Genomic DNA, 15,323 nt, shown 5'->3' with positions numbered 1-15,323 from the left:
CGTTGATAACATTTGTTTATTTTTTTATTGTTTATCTGTTAAGATGTTCAACAGCAGATAATTAACTCCAAGGATTCTGCCATCTGCAAGGACACTTAAAATTGTGTAACTACAGTTTCTCCTAAAAAGAAACAAAGTTTAACACTCTTAATAAAGAACGATGTGTAGATATTCCATACAACCAAACACACCAAATACATTTTTATCTTAGACGGGGTCGTAAGAATGAAAACTCTAATAGACGTCGATTCCAGTTGGTTTCAACTTATTGCCCTAGGTTTTATGGGACATAAGGATAATCAATGCTTAGTGCCAAGCACCTTGTTCCTTTGCGGCTATACCAAGCTGGTTTTCAGACAGAAGCCTAAGAAGCTTAACAATTTTCCGTAACAGTTATATTATACCTATGGTCGTTAGCTTGTAAAGGATTCACATCCAAATTATGGGCCTGAATCTCTAGCAGGTGATCCTTAAGGTAATTGGGTAATTAGGAATTTTCTACAACCAGACCCGCTTCTTTTGGTTTGTGAGACAACTCCTGCCGATGAATTACTAAAGCTAGTGTAGTAAAGCACAGATTCACGAGATCAATTGACTGATTTTTTTTGTACTAAGGTTACTTTGGGAGATTTTCAGTTAAGTACATCTGAAAAATTTAAAACTTTCTAGGCTCACTTCCCACATCTTGGACCACAAGCCATGAAATTCCCCCTTGGGAATATTGTTTGAGAGCTTAGTCTCGCTGCGCAAAGAAAGTAAAAGAGACTGCGATTAACTTTCGATTAGCCTGAAAGTTAAACTTGTGTCTATAAAAATTTTCTAGGCGTTTTTTATAACCTGACTCACTTCACTCCGTGTAACGTGGGTTCTTGTCACCATGGCATGGCGCGACCTCAGGTTGCGGATCGAGGAGAAGGCCTCTAGATAATGAGGTTAGCTGCGAATATACGGAATAAGTTGTCGCGGACAGCCGACTATGAGTTATCCTCCAGCTTGGGGGTTTGGGTACGGCTAACAACCTCATCCTGTAAAAAAAAATCACTTTATAAATATTCACAAAGGCCTCGGACAAGGACTGATAACTTGGCACGGCCTCAGCAAAAGAAAATAGATATGAGATTTGAAACATGGAATATTAGGAGCCTTTATAGGGCAGGCGCGATAAAATCCGTAACGAGTGAGTTAGAGAAATACAGGAAGGACCTAATAGGAGTTCAGGAAGTTAGGTGAAAAGGATCTTAGAATGCCGGAAGTTTTACGTTCTTTTACGGGGAAAGAAACCAAAAACACCAGTTAGGAACAGGGTTTTTCCTTCATAAACGTATATTACCAGCAATTAAACGGGTTCAATTTGTCACTGACAGACTTTCTTTTATTACTCTAAAAAGTGGTGTGATATTATTGTTTTAAATGTACATGCCTCAAACTGAAGATAAGGATGAAGATATAAAAGACAGTTTTTACGACCAAGTGGAACAGATATTTCACCAACCCCCGCGATACCATATGAAAATTCTATTAGAGGATTTCAAGGCGAAAGTAGAACAAGAGGATATTTTCAAACCGATTATAGGGAACGAAAGTTTGCATAAGGAAAGTAATGACTACGGTGTTAGACTCGTATATTTTGCAACATCCAAAAACCTAATAATGAAGAGTACAAAATCCCCACATCGCGACATTCATAAGTACATTTGGACATCACCAGACGGGAAAACACATAATCAAATTGATCAGGTTTTAGTAGATAGAAGAAGGCAATCTAGAATAGTTGATGTCCGGTCGTTTAGATGGGCTGATATCGACCCGACCACTACCTGGTAGCAGCAATAATACGAGAGAGGTTATCGTTGAATAAAGGTAATAATCATTGTCCAAAAACGGAGAGATTCGATTTAAAGAAATTAGAAAAGAGCCAGGTTAGAGAGAAATACCAGGTTGAAGTTTCTCGACTTTAGAATAGATTCTCGGCTTTAGAAGATTCGGAGTGCACTAGTGTTGAGGATACCTGTACTGAAATTAGAGATAGCATTAAAATTTCAGCAAAAGAAAAATTGGGACACGCGGAAATCCGTAGGAACAAACCATGGTTCGACCAGGAATGCATAAAACTAGCAGAGGAGAGAAAACCGGCCAAATTACACTGGCTTAAACCCCGAATGAAATAGCTACACAAAATTTCGCTGATATCAGGCGGGAAACTTCCAAAACTTTTAGAACAAAGAAACGCGATTTTCTGATTGCTAAAATTAAGGAACTTGAAGATAATAGTAAAAATAAAAACATCCAGGACATGTATAAGGGAATCAACGAATTTAAGAAAGGCTATAAACCTCGTGCTTATATATTAAAGAAATCTGACGGTACAGTTCTCACTGACACGGATAGCATCTTAAATAGATGGACAGATTTCTTTGACGATTTGCTTAACACGCAGCCGAAAACTAGTGTGCGTGAAGAAAAGGAGATACACACCGCAGAACCGTATATTCCAGAACCCAACCGAAGAGAATTAAAAACTGCTATAAAAAAATTAAAGAAACACAAATTTCCGGGTGTAGATGAAATTCCGGCTGAGTTAATTTTAGCTGGAGTTAAAAAATTGTGGAACAAGATACACAAACTCATTCTCATCCGGAAAAGGAAGAATTGCCACAAGAGTGGAAAGAATCAATCATTGTTACAATTCACAAGAAAGGCGACAAAACTGACTGTAATAATTATCGAGGCATCTCTCTTCTGTCAATATCCTTTAAAATTCTTTCAAATATTCTATTAGCAAGACTGACCCCATACACAGATGAAATTATTGGAGGTTATCAATGCGGATTTAGACGGAATCGTTCAACTATCGACCAAATATTTACCATTCGCCAAATACTCGAAAAAAAGTGGGAATACATCTACTATTTATTGATTTTAGAAAGGCGTACGACTCGGTTAGGAGAGAAACATTATACAACGTCCTTACAGAACTTAGAATACCGAGAAAGCTAATTAGATTAATTAAGATATGTTTAAATAAATCCCAAAGTAAAGTCCGGGTAGGAAAATTTTTGTCCTTTCAAGTCGAAAATTCCCTAAAACTAGGAAATGCGCTGTCGCCACTGTTATTTAACTTCGTTCTGGAATACGCAATAAGGGAAATCATAAATAGCAACCCGGGCCTAGAATTGAACGGTATTCACCAGGTTATGGCATATGCTGATGACGTAAGTTCAATAGGTGATGATAAGAGAACAATAGAACGAAATGCAGAGATCTTATTAAACGCTTGCAGAGACGTGTGTTTAGAAGTAAATACAGATAAAACTAAATACAAGGAAGTGCGTCGGGACTGGAATACAGCAAACTATGGATGCGTTAAAATATTAAATAATACTTTTGATAAAGTGGATAGTTTCAAATACCTAGGATCAATATTAACAGAGGAAAATCATATTCACGGAGAAATGAAATCTCCACTAAAAGCTGGGAATTCGTGTTACTATTCGGTTCAAAATCTCTTGAGGTCGCGAATTCTGTCGAGAAATTAGAAGCTTAATATATACAAAACGGTAATCATGCCTGTTGTTCTGTATGGCTGCGAAACATGGTCACTTACTCTGAGGGAACAACATAGACTGAAAGTATTTGAGAACGAGATCCTGAGACGAGTATTCGGACCCAAGAGGAACGGGAATGGGGAATGGCGAAACTTCATGACGAGAAACTACATAATTTATATCGTTTACCCAACATTGTTAGGGTCGTGAAGTCTAGGAGGCTTAGGTGGACGGGTCATGTAGCTAGAATGGAAGAAAGTAGAAACGTTTTCAAAGTCTTGACAGGAAAACCAACCATTAGGAAAAACTAGGCGCAGATGGGAGGGCAATATTAAGATGGATCTCGCAGAGATTGGAAATCAAAAGTAAAAACTGGATGCAATAAGTTAAGGATAGAAGTTAGTGGAGAGCTTTTGTAAACGCGGCATTGATCCTCCGGTTTCCATAGGCCAGAGAGTTAGTTAGTTAGACTCACTTCATTAAGATGCTATATATATAACGCTACATATCTCTCACACTGATCTTTAGGCTATAGAACCTCATAATCTCTCTGGCTCGCACTGCTCATCTTGCAATACGGACTGCCATAATCGCACACTCTTATTAAGCTTATTGCAGGTTTAGGATTTCTCAATCTTCTCAACGTTTTCTCACCGGTGAGAAATTTCTGGTAAGCTTTAGCAGCAGACTAGTGCACCAACTGTATTAGCGTTTCGAGAAACAGAATGATCAAGAAAGAGAATTCCATTAATCTTATTAATTAAATTCCAAAGTACCTCATCTCGCTAACACTGCTAAGCACCTTGTTCCTTTGTGATTGTACGAAGCTGCTTTTCGGATTGTGGAATTTAGAAGTGAGCAGTGGACATCGGGATGTATTCCTTAATTCCTATTGGCTTCCAGTCCGTAAAGGAATTCAACACCAAATCGTAGGACGCAGAAACTGTGTTGGGTAACTAGGTCTTAATAGCGAATAGTAGTCTTTTTAAGCTACTTATCTCACATTAAACGATGGCGTACGATTCAAAAAACCGTGGATTTATTTCTCAATTTAAGAGGACAAAGGTATCACAGACATAGTTTTGGGAACGTACAGCTGCATGTTTTTGGTGGGCCCTTGTGATGGAAAAAGATTGTGATACCAAATGTAAAAAACATAAGTATATAATTATAATGATAATCAAGCAAGTACTATACCTACTATACTTGTTTCTTCATCGTTAGCCTGATAGAAACTGTTTACCTGGCCCGTATAACTCCTTTGTATCGCGAAACAGTGTTTTCGTACGCCAGCTTTTGTAATTCATCGGCAGGACTAGTCTCACAGGTTCTACAAGGTAATCACATACCTAATTACATAAGTATCACCTACTAGAGTTTCAGGCCTATATCCTTTACAAGCTTAAGATCATAACAGTAATATAACTGTTACGTATAATTGTTAAGCTCCGTGGGCTTCTGTCTGAAAAGCTGCTTGGTACAGTCGCAAAGGAACAAGGTGCTGAACAGTAATCTTTGTTATTCCTTATGTCGTGTAAGATCTAGAGCAATAAGTTGAAACCAACTGAGATCGACGTGTAGCACAGCCTTCATTCTTACGATTCCGTCTTGGATAAAAATTTACATGGACTATTTGACTTTACGGAATATCCAAACATCGTTCGCTATTAAGTGTGTTAAACTTTTCTTCAATGTAGGAGAGACGAAAACTAAACGGTAGTTACAAAATTTTATGTGTCCTTGCCGATGGCTGGATCCTTGAGTCAATTATCTAGTGTTTCGCTTCTTAACTAATAAACAAATATAAACAAATGTTATAAACATACAATTGAATGATATCGTAGTAAGCGAGTATGATATCTAAATTAATTGGTTTAGCTCCTTATATTAAATGTTTCCTGCTACGATTTCGTTTCCTCTTCCGGTACTACAGCCGTTTGTGTTAGAGGATTCCATAATATGTAAACAGAAGAATAAACCACCTTCATGTTTTATAATTTGTCTTCATACCTTTATTCAGAGTTATTTCAAGATGGTCTTCGTGTACGTTCATAGCTGACCTTCATAGCTGGCCTTCATAGCTGATTGGATCAATAACTAAGTCATTGTCAATTACATATTGGTTTCCTAAAGCTTATTTTCGTCAACATCTATACCAGATTTTCTTCCGATCTGCCATTTGTACATGAACACGTTTGTCAGAAGTCAAAAAACAATGAATACTTCAGATCTGCTCTTTTATACTAACATGTGGCTCGTTCGGAATCCTATCTTGCGATCACTTTTTATCTTCAGGTAAGTAAGCATTGACATACCAAGATCATAAGTACATACCACTAGAGAGAAAAGGATGTCAGAATTACGAAATGTGATACGATATTCTTATCAAGACAATGCTACCATGATATCAGATTACTTTTTCATTCAAGAACTTGGATATGAAGAATTTTCATCAAGGGTCATTTGAAATGAACGACTTTTTCTGCTCTATTAAATGTGCGGCACTTAGTAATCAAAACATACAATGAGGTTTTATGAAAACATTATATGATTTGCCAACAGTTTGGTTGCTTTGTGATGACAAGTGTAAATAAGTTGGTAGCGAACACATGAGTGGCTTTACCATAAATATTTTCCACCTAACTGCCTAAGAGAAGATCTCAAAGGAACTTCAGATGGATTGTAACTTCCTTATTTGACTCATTGATTATATCACCAGTGTCAGGCTCAAGCTAAGGCTGTTTTGGAGGTTAGAATATAATGGGTTACATGAAAAGTTTTACAAAGTTATTAATGATTGACCGCAACCTAGAGAAACCTACACAATTCTGTATGTTGACCATAGTGAACAGCAAGGACCCTAACGAAAGACACATTTATTGCATCGAGTGTTAACACACACTAGACTTTGTTAAAAAAAATATATCCGTAAGAAGACCACTCTTTGGATTAAACAGTTTCTATCAAGCTAACGATCATTATGTTTTTTACGTTTGGTATCACAATATTTTTCCAGCCCAAGGGCCCACCTAAAACAATGTGAGATAAGTAACTCTAAAATACTACTGCTTCGTTTTTAAGACCTAGTTATATGACACAAGATTCTGCGGCCTCCGATTCGGTGCTGACATCCTTTACTGACTGGAAGCCAATAGGCATTAAGGAATACATGCCGATGTCCATTGCTCACTTCTAAACTTCAAAGTCTGAAAAGCATATTGGTACAGTCACAAAAGAACAAGGTGTTTAGCAGTGTTAGCGAGATGAGGCAGTTTTGAATTTAATAAATAAGATTACTGGAATTCTTTTTGTTGATCATTCTGCTTGTCGAAACGCTAATACAGTTGGTGCACTAGGCTGCTACTGAAGCTTACCAGAAATTTTCTCACCGGTGAGAAAACGTTGAGATTATTGAGAAACCTAATCCTGCAATAAGCTTAATAAGAATGTGCGATTATTGCAGTCTGTAGTGCAAGATGAACCGTGCGACCCAGAGAGATTTTAAGTTTCTATAGCCTAAAGATCATAGTGAGAGATACGTAGCGTTATCAATATAGCATCTTGATGAAGTGAGACAGGTTATAGAAGACGCCTAGAAAATTTTTATAGACGCATGTTTAACTTTCAGCCTAATCGAAAGTAATCGTAGTCTCTTTCAATTTCATCGGGCAGCGAGACTAAGTTCGCGAATCAGTGCTTTACTACGCTAGCTTTAGTAATTCATCGGCAGGACTTGCTCAAAAACCAAGAGAAGCGGGCCTGGTTGTACAGCGGTGGACACTTCTAAATGGTACAGCCATATGGAGATGTACGGCTAAGGTGTACCATTTAGAAGTGTCCACCACTGTACAAGGTACCAAATTACCCAATTACCTAAGGATCACCTACTAGAGTTTCAGGCCAATAACCTGCATGTGAATCCTTCATAAGTGTAATATAACTGTTAAGCAAAATTGTTAAGCTTCGTGCGCTTCTATCTGCAAAGCAGCTTGGTACAGGCGCAAAGGAACAAGGTGCTAAGCACAAAGCATTGATTATCCTTATGCCGCTTATACCTAGGGCAATAAGTTGAAACCAAACGGAATCGACGTCTATTAGAGCTTTCATTCTTACGACCCCATCTTGGATAAAAATGTACTTGGATCGTTTGCATGTACGGAATATACAAACATCGTTCTTTATTAAGAGTGATAAAGTTTGCTTCTTTGTAGGAGAGTCGAAAAGAAAACGGTAGTTACAAAATTTTAAGTGTCTTTGCAGATGGCAGAATTTTTGAGGTCAATCATCTGCTTTTGAACATCTTAACAAATAAACAATCAGACAATAAACAAATATTATCAACGTACAAATGAATTATACTGTAGCACTCGAATGTGATATAAAAATGAATTAGCTTAACTGGTTAAATTAAATGTGACCTGGAACTGTTTCGTTTTCTCTTCGGGTACCAAAGCCATTCGTGTTAAAGGATTCCAAAATATGTAAAGTACCTTTATGTATAAACCACCTTTATGTTTTATACCTTATCTTTATAGCTTCATTTAAATTTACATCAAAATCGTCTTCATGTCCATTTTGTTTTTTCTATAAGGCGTGGACGTTATTAGAAAATAAAAATCATAACTGATTGGATCAACAATTAAGTCGTTGTCAATGACACATGGGTTTTCTACAGCTGTTGTTCGTCTATATGAGATTGTCTACCGATCTGCCATTTGTACATGAACTCATTTGGCAGAATTAACAAAACCTTGAATATTTCATTACGGCTCTTTTACACTAACATGTGGCCCGTTCACAATCCTATCTTGCAGTCACCTTTTATCTACAGGTAAGTAAGCTTATCCGGCTGGAGCTGATGGTAGCTGTGTGGGTCGTGGAATTCGCATATCCTCTTTGACACACCAACCTCATTCGATTCGGTTCATGCTTAGATCATATCGCTCCTGGAAATTGAGGTACTTCCGAGTTGGTTGCTCCAAAGCTGCCGTATTAGTAGGTGGGAAAGTGGCCATATTGAAGTTTCGTATTGCTTTCTTGTTATACCTGATATGGCTTATACCAAAGAGGATATGTTTCCATCTCCATAAATGCGAATAAGATATGTCTAATGTTGACCATATTCTCAGGATCGAGATATGGTAGTTTGAAGACTCTAACTTGCAATATTCATTTTCCTTTTGAAGAATGTTGTAGGCTGCCAACTGTTTCCTTTGAGTATAGTTAACGTCGTGTCATAGTCTCCTCTATTATGAAGACAGTCAAAGAAGTATTTTAATGACGCCAGAGTTTCTTTCAATTTAATGATTTCATAGCATTTCCTTTCGGTTCTGCTTGCATGTGGCCGTAAGAGAATCGGCAACTGCTCAAGAAGTCTTTTAGCAAGATTATTAAAAATCTGAATTAGGCCATTCAACAGCTACAGATTTCCCGTTTGTAATTTCTTTCATTACTGTTGTCCATATACGGCTACATTTTCTCGTTGTCTATCTCAAAATCCACAATGGTTTTGACGAAGCTTTCACAATATGAATAGGTATCCAAAGTTTGTCTGACAAAAGCAAATTGAGACACGAGACGCGAGGAAGACGATTAATTCTTTCAATTAAGACAGAATTGACACACCAAGAACATGAGTATATAATATTACAGGGGAAAAGGATGTCACAATTACGAAATGTGATACGATATTCTTATCAAATCTATGCTACCGTAATATCAGATTACTTTTTTTATTAAAGAAGTTGGATATGGAGAATTTTCAAGATACTTCTCTAATGAATGTTTTTTCTGCTCTATGAAATGTGTGGCACTTAGTCGATAATAAAGGGATACAGTAAGCTTATATGAAAAGGTTGTTTGATTAGCCCACAGTTTACTAGTTTTGCGATGACCAGTGTTACTAAGTTGGCAGCGAAAACATGACTGACTATACCGAAAATATTTTTCACCTAATGGTCTATCTCAAGCGAACTTAAAATCGATTCTTTATTTCTTTCATCGATTAGATCACCGGTCTTAGGCCCAAAGTAAGGCTGTTTCGGAGGTTAGAATATAATGAGTTCGGAGGTTAGAATATAAGTTTTACAGGATACAATCGGAATTGATGATAGACCGTAACGTAGTGAATGGTACCTAGTGTATTCCCTAGTGAGCATATTTGATGCTAACTAAATGCATATTTTTTAGCTTCGAGCACACAGGAGAGTTTGTTTGAGTTATTTATCCGTAATAACACAATTCTTTGGATTAAACAGTTTTTATCAGGCTAACGTAGATTTCCTCAGCAAGAAAACTCTCAAATAGTGTTGTAGTAGAATATAAAAGGGAAGTATAGCTATTGCTTGATTATCATTGATAAATTATTATTTTATTTTTTGCATATGGTATAACAACCTTTTTCAATCCCAAGGCCCCACCTAAGACAATCCGCTGTAAGGTCCCAAAACTATATGTGTGTGATACACTCGTCTTATTAAAGGGAGAACTAAATCCACGTTTTTTTAAATGGTACGCTATTGTATAATGTGAGTTAAGTAGCTCTGAAAGCATTACTGCTTCCTTTTTACGGACTAGCTAAAGAACATAAGATCCTGCGGCCTCCGATTCGGTGTTGATTCCTTAACTAGCTGCAAGCCAATAGGAATTAACTAATACAAGTCGATGTCCACTGCTGACTTCTAAATTTCACAGCATTTTAAGAAGGAACGTAGAAGCCGTTTAGTTTTACCGGATACCTCGAAAGAGAACCCTCGAATTATTGGCACGCTTGTTGCACCCTAAACCACTAATTAAAAATCTAATATCCCTGTCCGTCCTCAAAATTATTTCTTTAATAAACGCATCACTTAGAGATCTCTTTCGTCTCTGATTAATAACTCTTTTGAGACAATGTAGAAACCATTACAATGAAGTCAAGTGACATCCCTGTTAACGTTCTCATTTTAAGGTGATTTCTAACGTCACAGATCTCACCATCTCAGGGATGTCTGCAGTATCTCCAGTGACCCATCAGCTTATTTTATTATTTTAACGCGCTTTTCTTTACTAGTTTTACGAAAACAATACATATAAGCTCACTCTTATAATATCATTTTTCAACTAAAGACTTCTTGTTCATCACGTCACTGGGTGTAAACTCGAATATTACGAATTTGCAAGTCCTTAGGACAATATATGATTCCCAGCTTTCCCATTTCAATCCACCCGATGTCGTCGTTTGTACTGCATTCAAAGTGATTCCAATCGTTCTTATGCAAGTATCATGGCGGATCTCGACATCTACAGATATTATCTCAGTAGGGACAAAGGAACTAGATCCTACAGGGGACAAGATTCTTCATTTTTAGGGTATTTAATTAATTCTTCCGTTTCTCATGCAGTTGGTCATCTCTTGTATGCAAAATTTGCACATCACTATACTCAGCAGATGGAAGCCTTGGAGGCTACTACGGTATCAGATGATTACAAGAAATTAAGAATTCAATTTACTTTCACAATTCGCAGTAGAAAAGAGCCCTTCTGGAGCCAAGTTCAAAGTGATATGTTTATCGAACAGTGCCTAATGAGGCCAGGAAATTTTCTTGGGGATTAACTCAACGTCAGACACTACGCTAGCTAGATTAATCATTCATTCCTATATACTGTTACGATAACTGAAGATGTGCAATGCTCTTGTGGGAAACATTTTTTCATCTGAGTGGCACGTAGAGCTAATAACACCTTCCATATGTGATGATATCTGAATACAGAAGAATGTCAATTGGACTGCGGTTCATTACATATTGGTTTTTTGCAGCTTTTCTTCGTCCACAAATATATCAGATTTTCTTGCGATCTGCCTTTTGTACATGAAATTTCTTGTCAGAATACACAAAACAATGAATACTTCATACAAGCTCTTTTATACTTACATGCAGCTCGTTCACAATCCTATCCTGCAGTCACTTTTTATCTACAGGTAAGTTTATCCGGCTGGAGCTGAAGGCATTTGTGTGGGTCCTGGAATTCATATACATTAACCTCATTCGATTGGGTTCATGCTTATAATTTTCGCCATTCTGGATCTTCACTTGTATTGTCTTAGCATACAGGATACCCCAAAGTTCTTCTATAGCATTTCCTGAAATAATGTATCTAATCGTGCCTAGAAATTATTTAAGTGGAAACTTCCTGAGGGTGGTAAACCTTTGACGCGTGTCAAGTTAGACCAACCACCAACACCAAAACGACCGGAACATATCTCAGAATTATGGGCTATTTATGGGCTAATTAGTTGCTCTAATGCCAATTTTTCGGCTCCTGCTGTTTAGCGGGAAATCGGATTCAAAGTGGGCGAGTCCAGCTTGATATCAAGCTAGAACCCCCCATATGGTTACAATGGTCGATCGAAAAAAATTCAAACGCCTGAATTATGAGCTATTTATGGGCTAATTAGTTGCTCTAATCCCAATTTTTAAGCTCCTACTGTTTAGCGGGAAATCGGATTCAAAGTGGGCGAGTCCAGCTTGATATCAAGCTAGAACCCCCCATATTGTTAGAATGGTCTGATCGAAAAAATTCAAACGCCAGAATTATGGGCTATTTATTTGCTAATTAGTTGCTCTAATACCAATTTTTGGGCTCCTACTGTTTAGCGAGAAATTGGATTCAAAATGAGCGAGTCTAGCATGATATCAAGCTAGAAGCCCCCATACGGTTACGGTTAGAATAACCCGATCGAAAAAACTCAAACGCCAGAATCATGGGCTATTTATTGGCTAATTAGTTGCTCTAATCCCAATTTTTGGGCTCCTACTGTTTAGCGGGAAATCGGATTCAAAATGAGCGAGTCTAGCATGATATCAAGCTAGAAGCCCCCATACGGTTACCGTTAGAATAACCCGATCGAAAAAACTCAAACGACAGAATCATGGGCTATTTATTGGCTAATTAGTTGCTCTAATCTCAATTTGTAAGGCTCCTACCGTTCTGCGGGAAATCAGATTCAAAATGAGCAAGTCTAGCTTGATATCAAGCTAGAACCCCCCATACGGTTACGGTTACAATGATCCGATCGAAAAATTCAAACGCCAGAAATATGGGCTTTTTATGGGCTAATTAGTTGCTCTAATCCCAATTTTTGGGCTCCTACTGTTTAGCGGGAAATCGGATTGAAAATAGGCGAGTCTAGCTTGATATGAAGCTAGAACCTCCCATACGGTTACGGTGAGAATGACCCGATCGAAAAAACTCAAACGCCAGAATCATGGGCTATCTATTGGCTAATTAGTTGCTCTAATCCCAATTTTTGGGCTCCTACTGTTTAGCGGGAAATCGGATTCAAAATGAGCGAGACTAGCATGATATCAAGCTAGAAGCCCCCCTACGGTTACGGTTAGAATGACCCGATCGAAAAAACTCAAACGCCAGAATCATGGGCTATTTATTGGCTAATTAGTTGCTCTAATCCAAATTTTTTGGGCTCCTACTGTTTAGCGAGAAATCGGATTTAAAATGAGCGAGTCTAGCATGATATCAAGCTAGAAGCCCCCATACGGTTACGGTTAGAATGACCCGATCGAAACAACTCAAACGCCAGAATCATGGGCTATTTATTGGCTAATTAGTTGCTCTAATCCCAATTTTTGGGCTCCTACTGTTTAGCGGGAAATCGGATTCAAAATGAGCGAGTGTAGCATGATATCAAGGTAGAAGCCCCCATACGGTTACGGTTAGAATGACCCAATCGAAAAAACTGAAACGCCAGAATCATGGGCTACTTATTGGCTAATTAGTTGCTCTAATCTCAATTTGTAAGGCTCCTAACGTTCTGCGGGAAATCAGATTCAAAATGAGCAAGTCTAGCTTGATATCAAGCTAGAACCCCCCATACGGTTACGGTTACAATGATCCGATCGAAAAAATTCAAACGCCAGAAATATGGGCTTTTTATGGGCTAGTTAGTTGCTCTAATCCCAATTTTTGGGCTCCTACTGTTTAGCGGGAAATCGGATTGAAAATAGGCGAGTCTAGCTTGATATGAAGCTAGAACTTCCATTACGGTTACGGTGAGAATGACCCGATCGAAAAAACTCAAACGCCAGAATCATGGGCTATTTATTGGCTAATTAGTTGCTCTAATCCTAATTTTTGGGCTCCTACTGTTTAGCGGGAAATCGGATTCAAAATGAGCGAGTCTAGCTTGATATCAAGCTAGAAGCCCCAATACGGTTACGGTTACAATGATCCGATCGAAAAAATTCAAACGCCAGAATTATGGGCTATTTATGGGCTAAATAGCTGTTCTATTCCTAATTTTTGGGCTCCTACTGGTTAGCGGGAAATCGGACTCAAAATAGGCGGTCCAGCTTGATATCAAGTTAGAACCCCCCATATGGTTAGAATTGTCCGATCGAAAAAAATTCAAAACGCCGTAATTATGGGCTATTTATGGGCTAATTAGTTGCTCTAATCCCAATTTTTGGGCTTTTACTGTTTAGCGGGAAATCGGATTGAAAATAGGCGAGTCTAGCTTGATATGAAGCTAGAACCTCCCATACGGTTACGGTTAGAATCGATCGTACGAAAAAAGTCGAACGCCAGAATCATGGGCTATTTATGGGCTAATTAGTTGCTCTAATCTCAATTTGTAAGGTTCCTACCGTTCGTCGGAAAATCAGATTCAAAATGAGCGAGTCTAGCTTGATATCAAGCTAGAACCCCCGATACGGTTACGGTTACAATGATCCGATCGGAAAAACTCAAACGCCAGAATTATGGGCTATTTATGGGCTAATTAGTTCCACTAATGCCAATTTTTGGGCTCCTACGGTTTAGCGGGAAATCGGATTCAAAGTGGGCGAGTCCAGCTTGATATCAAGCTAGAACCCTCCATATGGTTACAATGGTCCGATCGAAAAAATTCAAACGCCAGAATTATGGGCTGTTTATGCGCTAATTAGTTGCTCTAATCCCAATTTTTGGGCTCCTACTGTTTAGCGGGAAATCGGACTCAAAATGAGCGAGTCTAGCATGATATCAAGCTAGAAGCCCCATATGGTTACGATTAGAAGGACCCGATCGAAAAAACTCAAAGGCCAGAATCGTGGGTTATTTATGGGCTAATTAGTTGCTCTAATCTCAATTTGTAAGGCTCCTACCGTTCTGCGGGAAATCAGATTCAAAATGAGCAAGTCTAGCTTGATATCAAGCTAGAACCCACATATTGTTAGAATGGTCCAATCAAAAAATTCAAACGCCACAATCATGGGCTATTTATGGGCTAATTAGTTCCTCTAATCTCAATTTTCAAGGCTCCTACCGTTCGTCGGGAAATCAGATTCAAAATGAGCGAGTGTAGTTTGATATCAAGCAAGAACCCCCCATACGGTTACGGTTACAATGATCCGATCGAAAAAATTCAAACGCCAGAATTATGGGCTATTTATGGGCTAATTAGTTGTTCTATTCTTATTTTTTGGGCTCCTACTGGTTAGCGGGAAATCGAATTCAAAATGAGCGGGTCCAGCTTGAGATCAAGTTAGAACCCCCCCATATGGTTAGAATTATCCGATCGAAAAAAATTCAAAACGCCAGTATTATGGGCCATTTATGGGCTAATTAGTTGCTCTAATCCCAATTTTTGGGCTCCTACTGTTTAGCGGAAAATCGGATTCAAAATAGGCGAGTCTAGCTTGATATGAAGCTAGAACCTCCCATACGGTTACGGTTAGAATGGTTCGATCGAAAAAAATCAAAGGCCACAATCATGGGCTATTTATGGGCTAATTAGTTGCT

This window comes from Thermobia domestica, chromosome 7 (assembly GCF_964235325.1).
Source record: "Thermobia domestica chromosome 7, izTheDome1.hap1.1, whole genome shotgun sequence".
Taxonomy (NCBI): Eukaryota; Metazoa; Arthropoda; class Insecta; order Zygentoma; family Lepismatidae; genus Thermobia; species Thermobia domestica.
The sequence above is the reverse complement of the archived record's forward strand: the minus strand, read 5'-3'. Positions refer to the sequence as shown.